This window comes from Pleurodeles waltl, chromosome 7 (assembly GCF_031143425.1).
Source record: "Pleurodeles waltl isolate 20211129_DDA chromosome 7, aPleWal1.hap1.20221129, whole genome shotgun sequence".
Lineage (NCBI taxonomy): Eukaryota > Metazoa > Chordata > Amphibia > Caudata > Salamandridae > Pleurodeles > Pleurodeles waltl.
In genome coordinates, this window is record NC_090446.1 from 1,220,713,353 (window position 1) to 1,220,738,508 (window position 25,156).

Here is a 25,156-nt window from a genome sequence, read left to right on the forward strand (position 1 = left end):
TTGCGTTTTGGGGCATTTCTTGTCACGGGTACTAGGCCTACCCACACAAGTGAGGTATCATTTTTATCGGGAGACTTGGGGGAACGCTGGGTGGAAGGAAATTTGTGGCTCCTCTCTGATTCTAGAACTTTCTGTCACAGAAATGTGAGGAAAATGTGTTTTTTTTGCCAAATTTTGAGGTTTGCAAAGGATTCTGGGTAACAGAACCTGGTCAGAGCCCCACAAGTCACCACATCTTGGATTCCCCTAGGTCTCTAGTTTCCAAAAATGCACAGGTTTGGTAGGTTTCCCTAGGTGCCGGCTGAGCTATAGGCCAAAATCAACAGGTAGGCACTTTGCAAAAAACACCTCTGTTTTCTTTAAAAAAATGGGATGTGTCCACGTTGCGTTTTGGAGCATTTATTGTCGCGGGTACTAGGCCTACCCAGACAAGTGAGGTATCATTTTTATCGGAAGATTTGGGGGAACGCTGGGTGGATGGAAATTTGTGTCTCCTCTCAGATTCCAGAACTTTCTGTCACCGAAATGTGAGAAAACGTGTTTTTTTAGCCAAATTTTGAGGTTTTCAAAGGATTCTGGGTAACAGAACCTGGTCAGAGCCCCACAAGTCCCCCCATCTTGGATTCCCCTAGGTCTCTAGTTTTCAAAAATGCACAGGTTTGGTAGGTTTCCCTAGGTGACGGCTGAGCTAGAGGCCAAAATCTACAGGTAGGCACTTTGCAAAAAACACCTCTGTTTTCTTTAAAAAAATGAGATGTGTCCATATTGCGTTTTGGGGCATTTCCTGTCGCGGGCGCTAGGCAAACCCACTCAAGTGAGGTATCATTTTTATCGGGAGACTTGGGGGAACACTCGGTGGAAGGAAATTTGTGGCTCCTCTCTGATTCCAGAACTTTCTGTCACCAAAATGTGAGGAAAATGTGTTTTTTTTGCCAAATTTTGAGGTTTGCAAAGGATTCTGGGTAACAGAACCTGGTCAGAGCCCCACAAGTCACCCCATCTTGGATTCCCCCAGGTCTCTAGTTTTCAGAAATGCACAGGTTTGGTAGGTTTCCCTAGGTGCCGGCTGAGCTAGAGGCCAAAATCTACAGGTAGACACTATGCAAAAAACACCTCTGTTTTCTTTTTTTTTTAAATGTGATTTGTGCACATTGCGTTTTGGGGCATTTCCTGTCGCGGGCGCTAGGCCTACCCACACAAGTGAGGTATCATTTTTATCAGAAGACTTGGGGGAACGCTGGGTGGAAGGAAATTCATGGCTCTTCTCTGATTCCAGAACTTTCTGTCACCAAAATGTGAGGAAAATGTGTTTTTTTAGGCCGAATTTTGAGGTTTGTCAAGGATTCTGGGTAGCAGAACCTGGTCAGAGCCCCACAATTCACCCCATCTTGGATTCCCCTAGGTCTTTAGTTTTCAAAAATACACAGGTTTGGTAGGTTTCCCTAGGTGCCGGCTGAGCTAGAGGCCAAAATCTACAGGCAGGCACTTTGCAAAAAACACCTCTGTTTTCTTTCAAAAAATGGGATGTGTCCACGTTGCGTTTTGGGGCATTTCTTGTCACGGGTACTAGGCCTACCCACACAAGTGAGGTATCATTTTTATCGGGAGACTTGGGGGAACGCTGGGTGGAAGGAAATTTGTGGCTCCTCTCTGATTCTAGAACTTTCTGTCACAGAAATGTGAGGAAAATGTGTTTTTTTTGCCAAATTTTGAGGTTTGCAAAGGATTCTGGGTAACAGAACCTGGTCAGAGCCCCACAAGTCACCACATCTTGGATTCCCCTAGGTCTCTAGTTTCCAAAAATGCACAGGTCTGGTAGGTTTCCCTAGGTGCCGGCTGAGCTAGAGGCCAAAATCTACAGGTAGGCAGTTTGCAAAAAACACCTCTGTTTTCTTTCAAAAAATGGGATGTGTCCACGTTGCATTTTGGGGCATTTCCTGTCGCGGGTACTAGGCCGACACACACAAGTGAGGTATCATTTTTATCGGGAGACTTGGGGGAACACTGGGTGGAAGGAAATTTGTGGCTCCTCTCAGATTCCAGAACTTTCTGTCACCGAAATGAGAGGAAAATGTGTTTTTTTAGCCAAATTTTGAGGTTTGCAAAGGATTCTGGGTAACAGAACCTGGTCAGAGCCCCACAAGTCATCCCATATTGGATTCTCCTAGGTCTCTAGTTTCCAAAAATGCACAGGTTTGGTAGGTTTCCCTAGGTGCTGGCTGAGCTAGAGGCCAAAATCTACAGGTAGGCACTTTGCAAAAAAACACCTCTGTTTTCTTTTTAAAAAATGGGATGTGTCCACGTTGCGTTTTGGGGCATTTCCTGTCGCGGGTACTAGGCCTACCCACACAAGTGAGGTATCATTTTTATCGGGAGGCTTGGGGGAACACTGGGTGGAAGGAAATTTGTGGCTCCTCTCTGATTCCAGAACTTTCTGTCACCGAAATGTGAGGAAAATTTGTTTTTTTTGCCAAATTTTGAAGTTTGCAAAGGATTCTGGGTAACAGAACCTGGTCAGAGCCCCACAAGTCACCCCATCTTGGATTCCCCCAGGTCACTAGTTTTCAGAAATGCACAGGTTTGGTAGGTTTCCCTAGGTGCCGGCTGAGCTAGAGGCCAAAATCTACAGGTAGGCACTATGCAAAAAACACCTCTGTTTTCTTTTTTTTTTAAATGTGATTTGTGCACATTGCGTTTTGGGGCATTCCCTGTCGCGGGCGCTAGGCCTACCCACACAAGTGAGGTATCATTTTTATCGGAAGACTTAGGGGAACGCTGGGTGGAAGGAAATTCATGGCTCTTCTCTGATTCCAGAACTTTCTGTCACCAAAATGTGAGGAAAATGTGTTTTTTTAAGCTGAATTTTGAGGTTTGCAAAGGATTCTGGGTAACAGAACCTGGTCAGAGCCCCACAATTCACCCCATCTTGGATTCCCCTAGGTCTCTAGTTTTCAAAAATGCACAGGTTTGGTTAGTTTCCCTAGGTGCTGGCTGAGCTAGAGGCCCAAATCTACAGGCAGGCACTTTGCAGAAAACTCCTCTGTTTTCTTTCAAAAAATGGGATGTGTCCACGTTGCGTTTTGGGGCATTTCTTGTCGCGGGTACTAGGCCTACCCACACAAGTGAGGTATCATTTTTATTGGGAGACTTGGGGGAACACTGGGTGGAAGGAAATTCGTGGCTCCTCTCTGATTCTAGAACTTTGTGTCACCGAAATGTGAGGAAAAAGTGTTTTTTTTGCCATATTTTGAGGTTTGCAAAGGATTCTGGGTAACAGAACCTGGTCAGAGCCACACAAGTCACCCCATCTTGGATTCCCCTAGGTCTCTAGTTTTCAGAAATGCACAGGTTTGCTAGGTTTCCCTAGGTGCCGGCTGAGCTAGAGGCCAAAATCTACAGGTAGGCACTATGCAAAAAACACCTCTGTTTTCTTTTTTTTTTTAATGTGATTTGTGCACATTGCATTTTGGGGCATTTCATGTCGCGGGCGCTAGGCCTACCCACACAAGTGAGGTATCATTTTTATCGGAAGACTTGGGGGAACGCTGGGTGGAAGGAAATTCATGGCTCTTCTCTGATTCCAGAACTTTCTGTCACCAAAATGTGAGGAAAATGTGTTTTTTTATGCCGAATTTTGAGGTTTGCAAAGGATTCTGGGTAACAGAACCTGGTCAGAGCCCCACAATTCACCCCATCTTGGATTCCCCTAGGTCTTTAGTTTTCAAAAATACACAGGTTTGGTAGGTTTCCCTAGGTGCCGGCTGAGCTACAGGCCAAAATCTACAGGTAGGCACTTTGCAAAAAACACCTCTGTTTTCTTTCAAAAAATGTGATGTGTCCACGTTGCGTTTTGGGGCATTTCCTGTCGCGGGTGCTAGGCCTACCCACACAAGTGAGGTATCATTTTTATCGGGAGACTTGGGGGAACGCTGGGTGGAAGGAAATTTGTGGCTCCTCTCAGATTCCAGAACTTTCTGTCACCGAAATGTGAGGAAAACGTGTTTTTTTAGCCAAATTTTGAGGTTTTCAAAGGATTCCGAGTAACAGAACCTGGTCAGAGCCCCACAAGTCACCCCATCTTCGATTCCCCTAGGTCTCTAGTTTTCAAAAATGCACAGGTTTGGTTGGTTTCCCTAGGTGCTGGCTGAGTTAGAGGCCAAAATCTACAGGCAGGCACTTTGCAAAAAACACCTCTGTTTTCTTTCAAAAAATGGGATGTGTCCACGTTGCGTTTTGGGGCATTTCTTGTCGCGGGTACTAGGCCTACCCACACAAGTGAGGTATCATTTTTATCGGGAGACTTGGGGGAACGCTGGGTGGAACGAAATTTGTGGCTCCTCTCTGATTCTAGAACTTTCTGTCATAGAAATGTGAGGAAAATGTGTTTTTTTAGCCAAATTTTGAGGTTTGCAAAGGATTCTGGGTAACAGAACCTGGTCAGAGCCCCACAAGTCACCACATCTTGGATTCCCCTAGGTCTCTAGTTTTAAAAAATGCACAGGTTTGGTACGTTTCCCTAGGTGCCGGCTGAGCTAGAGGCCAAAATCTGCAGGTAGGCAATTTGCAACAAACATCTCTGTTTTCTTTCAAAAAATGGGATGTGTCCACGTTGCGTTTTGGGTATTTCCTGTCGCGGGTACTAGACCTACCCAAACAAGTGAGGTATAATTTTTATCAGGAGACTTGGGGGAACACTCGGTGGAAGGAAATTTGTGGCTCCTCTCTGATTCCAGAACTTTCTGTCACCAAAATGTGAGGAAAATGTGTTTTTTTAGCCAAATTATGAGGTTTGCAAAGGATTCTGGGTAACAAAACCTGGTCAGAGCCCCACAAGTCACCCCATCTTGGATTCCCCTAGGTCTCTAGTTTTCAGAAATGCACAGATTTGGTAGGTTTCCCTAGGTGCTGGCTGAGCTAGAGGCCAAAATCTACTGGTAGGCACTTTGCAAAAAACACCTCTGTTTTCTTTAAAAAAATGAGATGTGTCCATATTGCGTTTTGGGGCATTTCCTGTCGCGGGCGCTTGGCAAACCCACTCAAGTGAGGTATCATTTTTATCAGGAGACTTGGGGAACGCTGGGTGGAAGGAAATTGGTGGCTACTCTCAGATTCCAGAACTTTCTGTCACCGAAATGTGAGAAAACGTGTTTTTTTAGCCAAATTTTGAGGTTTTCAAAGGATTCTGGGTAACAGAACCTGGTCAGAGCCCCACAAGTCACCCCATCTTGGATTCCCCTAGGTCTCTAGTTTAAAAAAATGCACATGTTTAGTAGGTTTCCCTAGGTGCCGGCTGAGCTAGAGGCCAAAATCTACAGGCAGGCACTTTGCAAAAAACTCCTCTGTTTTCTTTCAAAAAATCGGATGTGTCCACGTTGCGTTTTGGGGCATTTCTTGTCGCGGGTACTAGGCCTACCCACACAAGTGAGGTATCATTTTTATCGGGAGACTTGGGGGAACGCTGGGTGGAAGGAAATTTGTGGCTCCTCTCTGATTCTAGAACTTTTTGTCACCGAAATGTGAGTAAAATGTGTTTTTTTAGCCAAATTTTGAGGTTTGCAAAGGATTCTGGGTAACAGAACCTGGTCAGAGCCCCACAAGTCACCCCATATTGGATTCCCCTAGGTCTCTAGTTTTCAAAAATGCACAGGTTTGGTAGGTTTCCCTAGGTGCCGGCTGAGCTATAGGCCAAAATCAACAGGTAGGCACTTTGCAAAAAACACCTCTGTTTTCTTGAAAAAAATGGGATGTGTCCACGTTGCGTTTTGGAGCATTTCTTGTCGCGGCTACTAGGCCTACCTACACAAGTGAGGTATCATTTTTATCGGGAGACTTGGGGGAACGCTGGGTGGATGGAAATTTGTGGCTCCTCTCTGATTCTAGAACTTTCTGTCATAGAAATGTGAGGAAAATGTGTTTTTTTAGCAAAATTATGAGGTTTGCAAAGGATTCTGGGTAACACAACCTGGTCAGAGCCCCACAAGTCACCCCATCTTGGATTCCCCTAGGTCTCTAGTTTTCAGAAATGCACAGGTTTGGTAGGTTTCCCTAGGAGCTGGCTGAGCTAGAGGCCAAAATCTACAGGTAGGCACTTTGCAAAAAACACCTCTGTTTTCTTTAAAAAAATGAGATGTGCCCATATTGCGTTTTGGGGCATTTCCTGTCGCGGGCGCTTGGCAAACCCACTCAAGTGAGGTATCATTTTTATCGGGAGACTTGGGGAACGCTGGGTGGAAGGAAATTGGTGGCTACTCTCAGATTCCAGAACTTTCTGTCACCGAAATGTGAGAAAACGTGTTTTTTTAGCCAAATTTTGAGGTTTTCAAAGGATTCTGGGTAACAGAACCTGGTCAGAGCCCCACAAGTCACCCCATCTTGGATTCCCCTAGGTCTCTAGTTTAAAAAAATGCACATGTTTAGTAGGTTTCCCTAGGTGCCGGCTGAGCTAGAGGCCAAAATCTACAGGCAGGCACTTTGCAAAAAACTCCTCTGTTTTCTTTCAAAAAATCGGATGTGTCCACGTTGCGTTTTGGGGCATTTCTTGTCGCGGGTACTAGGCCTACCCACACAAGTGAGGTATCATTTTTATCGGGAGACTTGGGGGAACGCTGGGTGGAAGGAAATTTGTGGCTCCTCTCTGATTCTAGAACTTTCTGTCACCGAAATGTGAGTAAAATGTGTTTTTTTAGCCAAATTTTGAGGTTTGCAAAGGATTCTGGGTAACAGAACTTGGTCAGAGCCCCACAAGTCACCCCATATTGGATTCCCCTAGGTCTCTAGTTTTCAAAAATGCACAGGTTTGGTAGGTTTCCCTAGGTGCCGGCTGAGCTATAGGCCAAAATCAACAGGTAGGCACTTTGCAAAAAACACCTCTGTTTTCTTGAAAAAAATGGGATGTGTCCACGTTGCGTTTTGGAGCATTTCTTGTCGCGGCTACTAGGCCTACCTACACAAGTGAGGTATCATTTTTATCGGGAGACTTGGGGGAACGCTGGGTGGATGGAAATTTGTGGCTCCTCTCTGATTCTAGAACTTTCTGTCATAGAAATGTGAGGAAAATGTGTTTTTTTAGCAAAATTATGAGGTTTGCAAAGGATTCTGGGTAACACAACCTGGTCAGAGCCCCACAAGTCACCCCATCTTGGATTCCCCTAGGTCTCTAGTTTTCAGAAATGCACAGGTTTGGTAGGTTTCCCTAGGAGCTGGCTGAGCTAGAGGCCAAAATCTACAGGTAGGCACTTTGCAAAAAACACCTCTGTTTTCTTTAAAAAAATGAGATGTGTCCATATTGCGTTTTGGGGCATTTCCTGTCGCGGGCGCTTGGCAAACCCACTCAAGTGAGGTATCATTTTTATCGGGAGACTTGGGGGAACGCTGGGTGGAAGGAAATTGGTGGCTACTCTCAGATTCCAGAACTTTCTGTCACCGAAATGTGAGAAAACGTGTTTTTTTAGCCAAATTTTGAGGTTTTCAAAGGATTCTGGGTAACAGAACCTGGCCAGAGCCCCACAAGTCACCCCATCTTGGATTCCCCTAGGTCTCTAGTTTTAAAAAATGCACATGTTTGGTAGGTTTCCCTAGGTGCCGGCTGAGCTAGAGGCCAAAATCTACAGGCAGGCACTTTGCAAAAAACTCCTCTGTTTTCTTTCAAAAAATCGGATGTGTCCACGTTGCGTTTTGGGGCATTTCTTGTCGCGGGTACTAGGCCTACCCACACAAGTGAGGTATCATTTTTATCGGGAGACTTGGGGGAACGCTGAGTGGAAGGACATTTGTGGCTCCTCTCTGATTCTAGAACTTTCTGTCACCGAAATGTGAGTAAAATGTGTTTTTTTAGCCAAATTTTGAGGTTTGCAAAGGATTCTGGGTAACAGAACCTGGTCAGAGCCCCACAAGTCACCCCATATTGGATTCCCCTAGGTCTCTAGTTTTCAAAAATGCACAGGTTTGGTAGGTTTCCCTAGGTGCCGGCTGAGCTATAGGCCAAAATCAACAGGTAGGCACTTTGCAAAAAACACCTCTGTTTTCTTTAAAAAAATTGGATTTGTCCACGTTGCGTTTTGGAGCATTTATTGTCGCGGGTACTAGGCCTACCCAGACAAGTGAGGTATCATTTTTATCGGGAGATTTGGGGGAACGCTGGGTGGATGGAAATTTGTGTCTCCTCTCAGATTCCAGAACTTTCTGTGACCGAAATGTGAGGAAAACTTGTTTTTTTAGCCAAATTTTGAGGTTTTCAAAGGATTCTGGGTAACAGAACATGGTCAGAGCCCCACAAGTCATCCCATCTTGGATTCCCCTAGGTCTCTAGTTTTCAAAAATGCACAGGTTTAGTAGGTTTCCCTAGGTGACGGCTGAGCTACAGGCCACAATCTACAGGTAGGCACTTTGCAAAAAACACCTCTGTTTTCTTTCAAAAAATGTGATGTGTCCACGTTGCGTTTTGGGGCATTTCTTGTCGCGGCTACTAGGCCTACCCACACAAGTGAGGTATCATTTTTATCGGGAGACTTGGGGGAACGCTGGGTGGAAGGAAATTTGTGGCTCCTCTCTGATTCTAGAACTTTCTGTCATAGAAATGTGAGGAAAATGTGTGTTTTTAGCCAAATTTTGAGGTTTGCAAAGGATTCTGGGTAACAGAACCTGGTCAGAGCCCCACAAGTCACCACATCTTGGATTCCCCTAGGTCTCTAGTTTTCAAAAATGCACAGGTTTGGTACGTTTTCCTAGGTGCCGGCTGAGCTAGAGGCCAAAATCTACAGGTAGGAAATTTGCAACAAACATCTCGGTTTTCTTTAAAAAAATGGGATGTGTCCACGTTGCGTTTTGGGTATTTCCTGTCGCGGGTACTAGGCCTACCCACACAAGTGAGGTATCATTTTTATCGGGAGACTTGGGGGAATACTCGGTGGAAGGAAATTTGTGGCTCCTCTCTGATTCCAGAACTTTCTGTCACCAAAATGTGAGGAAAATGTGTTTTTTTAGCCAAATTTTGAGGTTTGCAAAGGATTCTGGGTAACAGAACCTGGTCAGTGACCCACAAGTCACACCATCTTGGATTCCCCTAGGTCTCTAGTTTTAAAAAATGCACAGGTTTGGTAGGTTTCCCTAGGTGACGGCTGAGCTAGAGGCCAAAATCTACAGGTAGGCACTTGGCAAAAAACACCTCTGTTTTCTTTAAAAAAATGAGATGTGTCCATATTGCGTTTTGGGGCATTTCCTGTCGCGGGCGCTAGGCAAACCCACTCAAGTGAGGTATCATTTTTATCGGGAGACTTGGGGGAACACTCGGTGGAAGGAAATTTGTGGCTCCTCTCTGATTCCAGAACTTTCTGTCACCAAAATGTGAGGAAAATGTGTTTTTTTTGCCAAATTTTGAGGTTTTCAAAGGATTCTGGGTAACAGAACCTGGTCAGAGCCCCACAAGTCACCCCATCTTGGATTCCCCCAGGTCTCAAGTTTTCAGAAATGCACAGGTTTGGTAGGTTTCCCTAGGTGCCGGCTGAGCTAGAGGCCAAAATCTACAGGTAGACACTATGCAAAAAACACCTCTGTTTTCTTTTTTTTTTAAATGTGATTTGTGCACATTGCGTTTTGGGGCATTTCCTGTCGCGGGCGCTATGCCTACCCACACAAGTGAGGTATCATTTTTATCAGAAGACTTGGGGGAACGCTGGGTGGAAGGAAATTCATGGCTCTTCTCTGATTCCAGAACTTTCTGTCACCAAAATGTGAGGAAAATGTGTTTTTTTAAGCCGAATTTTGAGGTTTGCAAAGGATTCTGGGTAGCAGAACCTGGTCAGAGCCCCACAATTCACCCCATCTTGGATTCCCCTAGGTCTTTAGTTTTCAAAAATACACAGGTTTGGTAGGTTTCCCTAGGTGCCGGCTGAGCTAGAGGCCAAAATCTACAGGCAGGCACTTTGCAAAAAACACCTCTGTTTTCTTTCAAAAAATGGGATGTGTCCACGTTGCGTTTTGGGGCATTTCTTGTCGCGGGTACTAGGCCTACCCACACAAGTGAGGTAACATTTTTATCGGGAGACTTGGGGGAACGCTGGGTGGAAGGAAAATTGTGGCTCCTCTCTGATTCTAGAACTTTCTGTCACAGAAATGTGAGGAAAATGTGTTTTTTTAGCCAAATTTTGAGGTTTGCAAAGGATTCTGGGTAACAGAACCTGGTCAGAGCCCCACAAGTCACCACATCTTGGATTCCCCTAGGTCTCTAGTTTTCAAAAATGCACAGGTCTGGTAGGTTTCCCTAGGTGCCGGCTGAGCTAGAGGCCAAAATCTACAGGTAGGCAGTTTGCAAAAAACACCTCTGTTTTCTTTCAAAAAATGGGTTGTGTCCACGTTGCGTTTTGGGGCATTTCCTGTCGCGGGAACTAGGACGACACACACAAGTGAGGTATCATTTTTATCGGGAGACTTGGGGGAACACTGGGTGGAAGGAAATTTGTGGCTCCTCTCTGATTCCAGAACTTTCTGTCACCAAAATGTGAGGAAAATGTGTTTTTTTAGCCAAATTTTGAGGTTTGCAAAGGATTCTGGGTAACAGAACCTGGTCAGAGACCCACAAGTCACCCCATCTTGGATTCCCCTAGGTCTCTAGTTTTAAAAAATGCACAGGTTTGGTAGGATTCCCTAGGTGCCTGCTGAGCTAGAGGCCAAAATCTACAGGTAGGCACTTTGCAAAAAACACCTCTGTTTTCTTTCAAAAAATGGGATGTGTCCACGTTGCGTTTTGGAGCATTTCTTGTCGCGGGTACTAGGCCTACCCAGACAAGTGAGGTATCATTTTTATCGGGAGATTTGGGGGAACGCTGGGTGGATGGAAATTTGTGTCTCCTCTCAGATTCCAGAACTTTCTGTCACCGAAATGTGAGGAAAACGTGTTTTTTTAGCCAAATTTTGAGGTTTTCAAAGGATTCTGGGTAACAGAACCTGGTCAGAGCCCCACAAGTCATCCCATCTTGGATTCTCCTAGGTCTCTAGTTTCCAAAAATGCACAGGTTTGGTAGGTTTCCCTAGGTGCTGGCTGAGCTAGAGGCCAAAATCTACAGGTAGGCACTTTGCAAAAAAACACCTCTGTTTTCTTTTTAAAAAATGGGATGTGTCCACGTTGCGTTTTGGGGCATTTCTTGTCGCGGGTACTAGGCCTACCCACACAAGTGAGGTATCATTTTTATCGGGAGACGTGGGGGAACACTGGGTGGAAGGAAATTTGTGGCTCCTCTCTGATTCCAGAACTTTCTGTCACCGAAATGTGAGGAAAATTTGTTTTTTTTGCCAAATTTTGAGGTTTGCAAAGGATTCTGGGTAACAGAACCTGGTCAGAGCCCCACAAGTCACCCCATCTTGGATTCCCCCAGGTCTCTAGTTTTCAGAAATGCACAGGTTTGGTAGGTTTCCCTAGGTGCCGGCTGAGCTAGAGGCCAAAATCTACAGGTAGGCACTATGCAAAAAACACCTCTGTTTTCTTTTTTTTTTTAAATGTGATTTGTGCACATTGCGTTTTGGAGCATTTCCTGTCGCGGGCGCTAGGCCTACCCACACAAGTGAGGTATCATTTTTATCGGAAGACTTGGGGGAACGCTGGGTGGAAGGAAATTCATGGCTCTTCTCTGATTCCAGAACTTTCTGTCACCAAAATGTGAGGAAAATGTGTTTTTTTAAGCCGAATTTTGAGGTTTGCAAAGGATTCTGGGTAACAGAACCTGGTCAGAGCCCCACAATTCACCCCATCTTGGATTCCCCTAGGTCTTTAGTTTTCAAAAATACACAGGTTTGGTAGGTTTCCCTAGGTGCCGGCTGAGCTACACGCCAAAATCTACAGGTAGACACTTTGCAAAAAACACCTCTGTTTTCTTTCAAAAAATGTGATGTGTCCACGTTGCGTTTTGGGGCATTTCCTGTCGCGGGTGCTAGGCCTACCCACACAAGTGAGGTATCATTTTTATCGGGAGACTTGGGGGAACGCTGGGTGGAAGGAAATTTGTGGCTCCTCTCAGATTCCAGAACTTTCTGTCACCGAAATGTGAGGAAAACGTGTTTTTTTAGCCAAATTTTGAGGTTTTCAAAGGATTCCGAGTAACAGAACCTGGTCAGAGCCCCACAAGTCACCCCATCTTCGATTCCCCTAGGTCTCTAGTTTTCAAAAATGCACAGGTTTGGTTGGTTTCCCTAGGTGCTGGCTGAGTTAGAGGCCAAAATCTACAGGCAGGCACTTTGCAAAAAACACGTCTGTTTTCTTTCAAAAAATGGGATGTGTCCACGTTGCGTTTTGGGGCATTTCTTGTCGCGGGTACTAGGCCTACCCACACAAGTGAGGTATCATTTTTATCGGGAGACTTGGGGGAACGCTGGGTGGAAGGAAATTTGTGGCTCCTCTCTGATTCTAGAACTTTCTGTCACAGAAATGTGAGGAAAATGTGTTTTTTTAGCCAAATTTTGAGGTTTGCAAAGGATTCTGGGTAACAGAACCTGGTCAGAGCCCCACAAGTCACCCCATCTTGGATTCCCCTAGGTGTCTAGTTTTAAAAAATGCACAGGTTTGGTTGGTTTCCCTAGGTGCCGGCTGAGCTAGAGGCCAAAATCTACAGGCAGGCACTTTGCAAAAAACACCTCTGTTTTCTTTCAAAAAATGGGATGTGTCCACGTTGCGTTTTGGGGCATTTCTTGTCGCGGCTACTAGGCCTACCCACACAAGTGAGGTATCATTTTTATCGGGAGACTTGGGGGAACGCTGGGTGGAAGGAAATTTGTGGCTCCTCTCTGATTCTAGAACTTTCTGTCATAGAAATGTGAGGAAAATGTGTGTTTTTAGCCAAATTTTGAGGTTTGCAAAGGATTCTGGGTAACAGAACCTGGTCAGAGCCCCACAAGTCACCACATCTTGGATTCCCCTAGGTCTCTAGTTTTAAAAAATGCACAGGTTTGGTACGTTTCCCTAGGTGCCGGCTGAGCTAGAGGCCAAAATCTACAGGTAGGCACTTTGCAAAAACACCTCTGTTTTCTTTCAAAAAATGGGATGTGTCCACGTTGCGTTTTGGGGCATTTCCTGTTGCGGGTACTAGGACTACCCACACAAGTGAGGTATCATTTTTATCGGGAGACTTGGGGGAACACTGGGTGGAAGGAAATTTGTGGCTCCTCTCTGATTCCAGAACTTTCTGTCACCAAAATGTGAGGAAAATGTGTTTTTTTAGCCAAATTTTGAGGTTTGCAAAGGATTCTGGGTAACAGAACCTGGTCAGAGCCCCACAAGTCACCCCATCTTGGATTCCCCTAGGTCTCTAGTTTTCAAAAATGCACAGGTTTGGTAGGTTTCCCTAGGTGCCGGCTGAGCTAGAGGCCAAAATCTACAGGCAGGCACTTTGCAAAAAACACCTCTGTTTTCTTTCAAAAAATGGGATGTGTCCACGTTGTGTTTTGGGGCATTTCTTGTCGCGGGTACTAGGCCTACCCACACAAGTGAGGTATCATTTTTATCGGGAGACTTGGGGGAACGCTGGGTGGAAGGAAATTTGTGGCTCCTCTCTGATTCTAGAACTTTCTGTCATAGAAATGTGAGGAAAATGTGTGTTTTTAGCCAAATGTTGAGGTTTGCAAAGGATTCTGGGTAACAGAACCTGGTCAGAGCCCCACAAGTCACCCCATCTTGGATTCCCCTAGGTCTCTAGTTTTCAAAAATGCACAGGTTTGGTAGGTTTCCCTAGGTGCCGGCTGAGCTAGAGGCCAAAATCTACAGGTAGGCACTTTGCAAAAAACACCTCTGTTTTCTTTAAAAAAATGAGATGTGTCCATATTGCGTTTTGGGGCATTTCCTGTCGCGGGCGCTAGGCAAACCCACTCAAGTGAGGTATCATTTTTATCGGGAGACTTGGGGGAATGCTGGGTGGAAGGAAATTTGTGGCTCCTCTCTGATTCTAGAACTTTCTATCATAGAAATGTGAGGAAAATGTGTTTTTTTAGCCAAATTTTGAGGTTTGCAAAGGATTCTGGGTAACAGAACCTGGTCAGAGCCCCACAAGTCACCACATCTTGGATTCCCCTAGGTCTCTAGTTTTCAAAAATGCACAGGTTTGGTACGTTTCCCTAGGTGCCGGCTGAGCTAGAGGCCAAAATCTACAGGTAGGCAATTTGCAACAAACATCTCTGTTTTCTTTCAAAAAATGGGATGTGTCCACGTTGCGTTTTGGGTATTTCCTGTCGCGGGTACTAGGCCTACCCACACAAGTGAGGTATCATTTTTATCGGGAGACTTGGGGGAACGCTGGGTGGAAGGAAATTTGTGGCTCGTCTCCGATTCCAGAACTTTCTGTCACCGAAATGTGAGGAAAACGTGTTTTTTTAGCCAAATTTTGAGGTTTTCAAAGGATTCTGGGTAACAGAACCTGGTCAGAGCCCCACAAGTCATCCCATCTTGGATTCCCCTAGGTCTCTAGTTTTAAAAATTGCACAGGTTTGGTAGGTTTCCCTAGGTGCCGGCTGAGCTAGAGGCCAAAATCTACAGGCAGGCACTTTGCAAAAAACACCTCTGTTTTCTTTCAAAAAATGGGATGTGTCCACGTTGTGTTTTCGGCCATTTCCTGTCGCGGGCGCTAGGCCTACCCACACAAGTGAGGTATCATTTTTATCGGGAGACTTGGGGGAATACTGGGTCGAAGGAAATTTGTGGCTCCTCTCAGATTCCAGAACTTTCTGTCACCAAAATTAGAGGAAAACGTGTTTTTTTAGCCAAATTTTGAGGTTTGCAAAGGATTTTGGGTAACAGGACCTGGTCAGAGCCTCACAAGTCACCCCATCTTGGATTCCCCTGGGTTTCTAGTTTTCAAGAATGTGCTGGTTTGCTAGGTTTCCCCAGGTGACGGCTGAGCTAGAGGCCAAAATCCACAGGTAGGCACTGTTTTCTATGAAAAAATGTGATGTGTCCACGTTGTGTTTTGTGCCATTTCGTGTCGCGGGCACTAGGCCTACCCACACAAGTGAGGTATCATTTTTATAGGGAGACTTGGGGGAACGCTGGGTCGAAGGTAATTTGTGGCTCCTCTCAGATTCCAGAAATTTCTGTCACCTAAATGTGAGGAAAATGTGTTTTTTAGCCAAATTTTGAGGTTTGCAAAGGATTCTGGGTAACAGATCCTGGTCAGAGCCCCACAAGTCACCCCATCTTGGATTCCCCTCGGTCTCTAGTTTTCAGAAATGAACAGGTTTGGTAGGTTCCCCTAGGTGCCGGCTGATCTAGAGGCCAAAATCTACAGGCAGGCACTTTGCAAAAAACACCTCTGTTTCCTTTCAAAAAATTTGATGTGTCCACGTTGTGTTTTTGGGCATTTCCTGTCACGGGCGCTAGGCCTACCCACACAAGTGAGGTATCATTTTTATCGGGAGACTTGGGGGAACGCTGGGTGGAAGGAAATTTGTGGCTCCTCTCAGATTCCAGAACTTTCTGTCACCGAAATGTGAGGAAAATGTGTTTTGTTAGCCACATTTTGAGGTTTGGAAAGGATTCTGGGTAACAGAACCTAGTCAGAGCCCCACAAGTCACCCCATCTTGGATTCCCCTAGGTCTCTAGTTTTCAAAAATGCACAGGTGTGGTAGGTTTCCCTAGGTGCCGGCTGAGCTAGAGGCCAAAATCAACAGGTAGGCACTTTGCAAAAAACACCTCTGTTTTCTTTCAAAAAATGGGATGTGTCCACGTTGCGTTTTGGGGCATTTCTTGTCGCGGCTACTAGGCCTACCCACACAAGTGAGGTATCATTTTTATCGGGAGACTAGGGGGAACGCTGGGTGGAAGGAAATTTGTGGCTCCTCTCTGATTCTAGAACTTTCTGTCATAGAAATGTGAGGAAAATGTGTGTTTTTAGCCAAATTTTGAGGTTTGCAAAGGATTCTGGGTAACAGAACCTGGTCAGAGCCCCACAAGTCACCCCATCTTGGATTCCCCTAGGTCTCTAGTTTTCAAAAATGCACAGGTTTGGTAGGTTTCCCTAGGTGCCGGCTGAGCTAGAGGCCAAAATCTACAGGCAGGCACTTTGCAAAAAACACCTCTGTTTTCTTTCAAAAAATGGGATGTGTCCACGTTGTGTTTTGGGGCATTTCTTGTCGCGGGTACTAGGCCTACCCACACAAGTGAGGTATCATTTTTATCGGGAGACTTGGGGGAACGCTGGGTGGAAGGAAATTTGTGGCTCCTCTCTGATTCTAGAACTTTCTGTCATAGAAATGTGAGGAAAATGTGTGTTTTTAGCCAAATGTTGAGGTTTGCAAAGGATTCTGGGTAACAGAACCTGGTCAGAGCCCCACAAGTCACCCCATCTTGGATTCCCCTAGGTCTCTAGTTTTCAAAAATGCACAGGTTTGGTAGGTTTCCCTAGGTGCCGGCTGAGCTAGAGGCCAAAATCTACAGGTAGGCACTTTGCAAAAAACACCTCTGTTTTCTTTAAAAAAATGAGATGTGTCCATATTGCGTTTTGGGGCATTTCCTGTCGCGGGCGCTAGGCAAACCCACTCAAGTGAGGTATCATTTTTATCGGGAGACTTGGGGGAATGCTGGGTGGAAGGAAATTTGTGGCTCCTCTCTGATTCTAGAACTTTCTATCATAGAAATGTGAGGAAAATGTGTTTTTTTAGCCAAATTTTGAGGTTTGCAAAGGATTCTGGGTAACAGAACCTGGTCAGAGCCCCACAAGTCACCACATCTTGGATTCCCCTAGGTCTCTAGTTTTCAAAAATGCACAGGTTTGGTACGTTTCCCTAGGTGCCGGCTGAGCTAGAGGCCAAAATCTACAGGTAGGCAATTTGCAACAAACATCTCTGTTTTCTTTCAAAAAATGGGATGTGTCCACGTTGCGTTTTGGGTATTTCCTGTCGCGGGTACTAGGCCTACCCACACAAGTGAGGTATCATTTTTATCGGGAGACTTGGGGGAACGCTGGGTGGAAGGAAATTTGTGGCTCGTCTCCGATTCCAGAACTTTCTGTCACCGAAATGTGAGGAAAACGTGTTTTTTTAGCCAAATTTTGAGGTTTTCAAAGGATTCTGGGTAACAGAACCTGGTCAGAGCCCCACAAGTCATCCCATCTTGGATTCCCCTAGGTCTCTAGTTTTAAAAATTGCACAGGTTTGGTAGGTTTCCCTAGGTGCCGGCTGAGCTAGAGGCCAAAATCTACAGGCAGGCACTTTGCAAAAAACACCTCTGTTTTCTTTCAAAAAATGGGATGTGTCCACGTTGTGTTTTCGGCCATTTCCTGTCGCGGGCGCTAGGCCTACCCACACAAGTGAGGTATCATTTTTATCGGGAGACTTGGGGGAATACTGGGTCGAAGGAAATTTGTGGCTCCTCTCAGATTCCAGAACTTTCTGTCACCAAAATTAGAGGAAAACGTGTTTTTTTAGCCACATTTTGAGGTTTGCAAAGGATTTTGGGTAACAGGACATGGTCAGAGCCTCACAAGTCACCCCATCTTGGATTCCCCTGGGTTTCTAGTTTTCAAGAATGTGCTGGTTTGCTAGGTTTCCCCAGGTGACGGCTGAGCTAGAGGCCAAAATCCACAGGTAGGCACTGTTTTCTATGAAAAAATGTGATGTGTCCACGTTGTGTTTTGTGCCATTTCGTGTCGCGGGCACTAGGCCTACCCACACAAGTGAGGTATCATTTTTATAGGGAGACTTGGGGGAACGCTGGGTCGAAGGTAATTTGTGGCTCCTCTCAGATTCCAGAAATTTCTGTCACCTAAATGTGAGGAAAATGTGTTTTTTAGCCAAATTTTGAGGTTTGCAAAGGATTCTGGGTAACAGATCCTGGTCAGAGCCCCACAAGTCACCCCATCTTGGATTCCCCTCGGTCTCTAGTTTTCAGAAATGAACAGGTTTGGTAGGTTCCCCTAGGTGCCGGCTGATCTAGAGGCCAAAATCTACAGGCAGGCACTTTGCAAAAAACACCTCTGTTTCCTTTCAAAAAATTTGATGTGTCCACGTTGTGTTTTTGGGCATTTCCTGTCACGGGCGCTAGGCCTACCCACACAAGTGAGGTATCATTTTTATCGGGAGACTTGGGGGAACGCTGGGTGGAAGGAAATTTGTGGCTCCTCTCAGATTCCAGAACTTTCTGTCACCGAAATGTGAGGAAAATGTGTTTTGTTAGCCACATTTTGAGGTTTGGAAAGGATTCTGGGTAACAGAACCTAGTCAGAGCCCCACAAGTCACCCCATCTTGGATTCCCCTAGGTCTCTAGTTTTCAAAAATGCACAGGTGTGGTAGGTTTCCCTAGGTGCCGGCTGAGCTAGAGGCCAAAATCAACAGGTAGGCACTTTGCAAAAAACACCTCTGTTTTCTTTCAAAAAATGGGATGTGTCCACGTTGCGTTTTGGGGCATTTCTTGTCGCGGCTACTAGGCCTACCCACACAAGTGAGGTATCATTTTTATCGGGAGACTTGGGGGAACGCTGGGTGGAAGGAAATTTGTGTCTCCTCTCTGATTCTAGAACTTTCTGTCATAGAAATGTGAGGAAAATGTGTGTTTTTAGCCAAATTTTGAGGTTTGCAAAGGATTCTGGGTAACAGAACCTGGTCAGAGCCCCACAAGTCACCCCATCTTGGATTCCCCTAGGTCTCTAGTTTTCAAAAATGCACAGGTTTGGTACGTTTCCCTAGGTGCCGGCTGAGCTAGAGGCCAAAATCTACAGGTAGGCAATTTGCAACAAACATCTCTGTTTTCTTTCAAAAAATGGGATGTGTCCACGTTGCGTTTTGGGTATTTCCTGTCGCGGGTACTAGGCCTACCCACACAAGTGAGGTATCATTTTTATCGGGAGACTTGGGGGAACGCTGGGTGGAAGGACATTTGTGGCTCCTCTCCGATTCCAGAACTTTCTGTCACCGAAATGTGAGGAAAACGTGTTTTTTTAGCCAAATTTTGAGGTTTTCAAAGGATTCTGGGTAACAGAACCTGGTCAGAGCCCCACAAGTCATCCCATCTTGGATTCCCCTAGGTCTCTAGTTTTAAAAATTGCACAGGTTTGGTAGGTTTCCCTAGGTGCCGGCTGAGCTAGAGGCCAAAATCTACAGGCAGGCACTTTGCAAAAAACACCTCTGTTTTCTTTCAAAAAATGGGATATGTCCACGTTGTGTTTTCGGCCATTTCCTGTCGCGGGTGCTAGGCCTACCCACACAAGTGAGGTATCATTTTTATCGGGAGACTTGGGGGAATACTGGGTCGAAGGAAATTTGTGGCTCCTCTCAGATTCCAGAACTTTCTGTCACCAAAATTAGAGGAAAACGTGTTTTTTTAGCCAAATTTTGAGGTTTGCAAAGGATTTTGGGTAACAGGACCTGGTCAGAGCCCCACAAGTCACCCCATCTTGGATTCCCCTGGGTTTCTAGTTTTCAAGAATGTGCTGGTTTGCTAGGTTTCCCCAGGTGACGGCTGAGCTAGAGGCCAAAATCCACAGGTAGGCACTGTTTTCTATGAAAAAATGTAATGTGTCCACGTTGTGTTTTGTGCCATTTCGTGTCGCGGGCACTAGGCCTACCCACACAAGTGAGGTATCATTTTTATCGGGAGACTTGGGGGAACGCTGGGACGAAGGTAATTTGTGGCTCCTCTCAGATTCCAGAACTTTCTGTCACCGAAATGTGAGGAAAATGTGTTTTGTTAGCCAAATTTTGAGGTTTGCAAAGGATTCTGGGTAACAGAACCTGGTCAGAGCCCCACAAGTCACCACATCTTGGATTCCCCTAGGTCTCTAGTTTTCAAAAATGGACAGGTTTGGTACGTTTCCCTAGGTGCCGGCTGAGCTAGAGGCCAAAATCTACAGGTAGGCAATTTGCAACAAACATCTCTGTTTTCTTTCAAAAAATGGGATGTGTCCACGTTGCGTTTTGGGTATTTCCTGTCGCGGGTACTAGGCCTACCCACACAAGTGAGGTATCATTTTTATCGGGAGACTTGGGGGAACGCTGGGTGGAAGGAAATTTGTGGCTCGTCTCCGATTCCAGAACTTTCTGTCACCGAAATGTGAGGAAAACGTGTTTTTTTAGCCAAATTTTGAGGTTTTCAAAGGATTCTGGGTAACAGAACCTGGTCAGAGCCCCACAAGTCATCCCATCTTGGATTCCCCTAGGTCTCTAGTTTTAAAAATTGCACAGGTTTGGTAGGTTTCCCTAGGTGCCGGCTGAGCTAGAGGCCAAAATCTACAGGCAGGCACTTTGCAAAAAACACCTCTGTTTTCTTTCAAAAAATGGGATGTGTCCACGTTGTGTTTTCGGCCATTTCCTGTCGCGGGCGCTAGGCCTACCCACACAAGTGAGGTATCATTTTTATCGGGAGACTTGGGGGAATACTGGGTCGAAGGAAATTTGTGGCTCCTCTCAGATTCCAGAACTTTCTGTCACCAAAATTAGAGGAAAACGTGTTTTTTTAGCCAAATTTTGAGGTTTGCAAAGGATTTTGGGTAACAGGACCTGGTCAGAGCCCCACAAGTCACCCCATCTTGGATTCCCCTGGGTTTCTAGTTTTCAAGAATGTGCTGGTTTGCTATGTTTCCCCAGGTGACGGCTGAGCTAGAGGCCAAAATCCACAGGTAGGCACTGTTTTCTATGAAAAAATGTGATGTGTCCACGTTGTGTTTTGTGCCATTTCGTGTCGCGGGCACTAGGCCTACCCACACAAGTGAGGTATCATTTTTATAGGGAGACTTGGGGGAACGCTGGGTGGAAGGACATTTGTGGCTCCTCTCCGATTCCAGAACTTTCTGTCACCGAAATGTGAGGAAAACGTGTTTTTTTAGCCAAATTTTGAGGTTTTCAAAGGATTCTGGGTAACAGAACCTGGTCAGAGCCCCACAAGTCATCCCATCTTGGATTCCCCTAGGTCTCTAGTTTTAAAAATTGCACAGGTTTGGTAGGTTTCCCTAGGTGCCGGCTGAGCTAGAGGCCAAAATCTACAGGCAGGCACTTTGCAAAAAACACCTCTGTTTTCTTTCAAAAAATGGGATATGTCCACGTTGTGTTTTCGGCCATTTCCTGTCGCGGGCGCTAGGCCTACCCACACAAGTGAGGTATCATTTTTATCGGGAGACTTGGGGGAATACTGGGTCGAAGGAAATTTGTGGCTCCTCTCAGATTCCAGAACTTTCTGTCACCAAAATTAGAGGAAAACGTGTTTTTTTAGCCAAATTTTGAGGTTTGCAAAGGATTTTGGGTAACAGGACCTGGTCAGAGCCCCACAAGTCACCCCATCTTGGATTCCCCTGGGTTTCTAGTTTTCAAGAATGTGCTGGTTTGCTAGGTTTCCCCAGGTGACGGCTGAGCTAGAGGCCAAAATCCACAGGTAGGCACTGTTTTCTATGAAAAAATGTGATGTGTCCACGTTGTGTTTTGTGCCATTTCGTGTCGCGGGCACTAGGCCTACCCACACAAGTGAGGTATCATTTTTATCGGGAGACTTGGGGGAACGCTGGGTCGAAGGTAATTTGTGGCTCCTCTCAGATTCCAGAAATTTCTGTCACCTAAATGTGAGGAAAATGTGTTTTTTAGCCAAATTTTGAGGTTTGCAAAGGATTCTGGGTAACAGATCCTGGTCAGAGCCCCACAAGTCACCCCATCTTGGATTCCCCTCGGTCTCTAGTTTTCAGAAATGAACAGGTTTGGTAGGTTCCCCTAGGTGCCGGCTGATCTAGAGGCCAAAATCTACAGGCAGGCACTTTGCAAAAAACACCTCTGTTTCCTTTCAAAAAATTTGATGTGTCCACGTTGTGTTTTTGGGCATTTCCTGTCACGGGCGCTAGGCCTACCCACACAAGTGAGGTATCATTTTTATCGGGAGACTTGGGGGAACGCTGGGTGGAAGGAAATTTGTGGCTCCTCTCAGATTCCAGAACTTTCTGTCACCGAAATGTGAGGAAAATGTGTTTTGTTAGCCACATTTTGAGGTTTGGAAAGGATTCTGGGTAACAGAACCTAGTCAGAGCCCCACAAGTCACCCCATCTTGGATTCCCCTAGGTCTCTAGTTTTCAAAAATGCACAGGTGTGGTAGGTTTCCCTAGGTGCCGGCTGAGCTAGAGGCCAAAATCAACAGGTAGGCACTTTGCAAAAAACACCTCTGTTTTCTTTAAAAAAATGGGATGTGTCCACGTTGCGTTTTGGGGCATTTCTTGTCGCGGCTACTAGGCCTACCCACACAAGTGAGGTATCATTTTTATCGGGAGACTTGGGGGAACGCTGGGTGGAAGGAAATTTGTGGCTCCTCTCTGATTCTAGAACTTTCTGTCATAGAAATGTGAGGAAAATGTGTGTTTTTAGCCAAATTTTGAGGTTTGCAAAGGATTCTGGGTAACAGAACCTGGTCAGAGCCCCACAAGTCACCCCATCTTGGATTCCCCTAGGTCTCTAGTTTTCAAAAATGCACAGGTTTGGTAGGTTTCCCTAGGTGCCGGCTGAGCTAGAGGCCAAAATCTACAGGTAGGCACTTTGCAAAAAACACCTCTGTTTTCTTTAAAAAAATGAGATGTGTCCATATTGCGTTTTGGGGCATTTCCTGTCGCGGGCGCTAGGCAAACCCACTCAAGTGAGGTATCATTTTTATCGGGAGACTTGGGGGAACGCTGGGTGGAAGGAAATTTGTGGCTCCTCTCTGATTCTAGAACTTTCTGTCATAGAAATGTGAGGAAAATGTGTTTTTTTAGCCAAATTTTGAGGTTTGCAAAGGATTCTGGGTAACAGAACCTGGTCAGAGCCCCACAAGTCACCACATCTTGGATTCCCCTAGGTCTGTAGTTTTCAAAAATGCACAGGTTTGGTACGTTTCCCTAGGTGCCGGCTGAGCTAGAGGCCAAAATCTACAGGTAGGCAATTTGCAACAAACATCTCTGTTTTCTTTCAAAAAATGGGATGTGTCCACGTTGCGTTTTGGGTATTTCCTGTCGCGGGTACTAGGCCTACCCACACAAGTGAGGTATCATTTTTATCAGGAGACTTGGGGGAACGCTGGGTGGAAGGACATTTGTGGCTCCTCTCCGATTCCAGAACTTTCTGTCACCGAAATGTGAGGAAAACGTGTTTTTTTAGCCAAATTTTGAGGTTTTCAAAGGATTCTGGGTAACAGAACCTGGTCAGAGCCCCACAAGTCATCCCATCTTGGATTCCCCTAGGTCTCTAGTTTTAAAAATTGCACAGGTTTGGTAGGTTTCCCTAGGTGCCGGCTGAGCTAGAGGCCAAAATCTACAGGCAGGCACTTTGCAAAAAACACCTCTGTTTTCTTTCAAAAAATGGGATATGTCCACGTTGTGTTTTCGGCCATTTCCTGTCGCGGGCGCTAGGCCTACCCACACAAGTGAGGTATCATTTTTATCGGGAGACTTGGGGGAATACTGGGTCGAAGGAAATTTGTGGCTCCTCTCAGATTCCAGAACATTCTGTCACCAAAATTTGAGGAAAATGTGTTTTGTTAGCCACATTTTGAGGTTTGCAAAGGATTCTGGGTAACAGAACCTAGTCAGAGCCCCACAAGTCACCCCATCTTGGATTCCCCTAGGTCTCTAGTTTTCAAAAATGCACAGGTGTGGTAGGTTTCCCTAGGTGCCGGCTGAGCTACAGGCCACAATCTACAGGTAGGCACTTTGCAAAAAACACCTCTGTTTTCTTTCAAAAAATGGGATGTGTCCACGTTGCGTTTTGGGGCATTTCCTGTTGCGGGTACTAGGACTACCCACACAAGTGAGGTATCATTTTTATCGGGAGACTTGGGGGAACGCTGGGTGGAAGGAAATTTTTGGCTCCTCTCTGATTCCAGAACTTTCTGTCACCAAAATGTGAGGAAAATGTGTTTTTTTAGCCAAATTTTGAGGTTTGCAAAGGATTCTGGGTAACAGAACCTGGTCAGAGACCCATAAGTCACCCCATCTTGGATTCCCCTAGGTCTCTAGTTTTAAAAAATGCACAGGTTTGGTAGGTTTCCCTAGGTGCCGGCTGAGCTAGAGGCCAAAATCTACAGGTAGGCAGTTTGCAAAAAACACCTCTGTTTTCTTTCAAAAAATGGGATGTGTCCACGTTGCATTTTGGGGCATTTCCTGTCGCGGGTACTGGGACGACACACACAAGTGAGGTATCATTTTTATCGGGAGACTTGGGGGAACACTGGGTGGAACGAAATTTGTGGCTCCTCTCTGATTCCAGAACTTTCTGTCACCAAAATATGAGGAAAATGTGTTTTTTTAGCCAAATTTTGAGGTTTGCAAAGGATTCTGGGTAACAGAACCTGGTCAGAGCCCCACAAGTCACCCCATCTTGGATTCCCCTAGGTCTCTAGTTTTCAAAAATGCACAGGTTTGGTAGGTTTCCCTAGGTGCCGGCTGAGCTAGAGGCCAAAATCTACAGGTATGCACTTTGCAAAAAACACCTCTGTTTTCTTTAAAAAAATGAGATGTGTCCATATTGCGTTTTGGGGGCATATCCTGTCGCGGGCGCTAGGCAAACCCACTCAAGTGAGGTATCATTTTTATCGGGAGACTTGGGGGAACGCTGGGTGGAAGGAAATTTGTGGCTCCTCTCTGATTCTAGAACTTTCTGTCATAGAAATGTGAGGAAAATGTGTTTTTTTAGCCAAATTTTGAGGTTTGCAAAGGATTCTGGGTAACAGAACCTGGTCAGAGCCCCACAAGTCACCACATCTTGGATTCCCCTAGGTCTCTAGTTTTCAAAAATGCACAGGTTTGGTGCGTTTCCCTAGGTGCCGGCTTAGCTAGAGGCCAAAATCTACAGGTAGGCAATATGCAACAAACATCTCTGTTTTCTTTCAAAAAATGGGATGTGTCCACGTTGCGTTTTGGGTATTTCCTGTCGCGGGTACTAGGCCTACCCACACAAGTGAGGTGTCATTTTTATCGGGAGACTTGGGGGAACGCTGGGTGGAAGGAAATTTGTGGCTCCTCTCAGATTCCAGAACTTTCTGTCACCGAAATGTGAGGAAAACGTGTTGTTTTAGCCAAATTTTGAGGTTTTCAAAATATTCTGGGTAACAGAACCTGGTCAGAGCCCCACAAGTCATCCCATCTTGGATTCCCCTAGGTCTCTAGTTTTAAAAAATGCACAGGTTTGGTAGGTTTCCCTAGGTGCCGGCTGAGCTAGAGGCCAAAATCTACAGGCAGGCACTTTG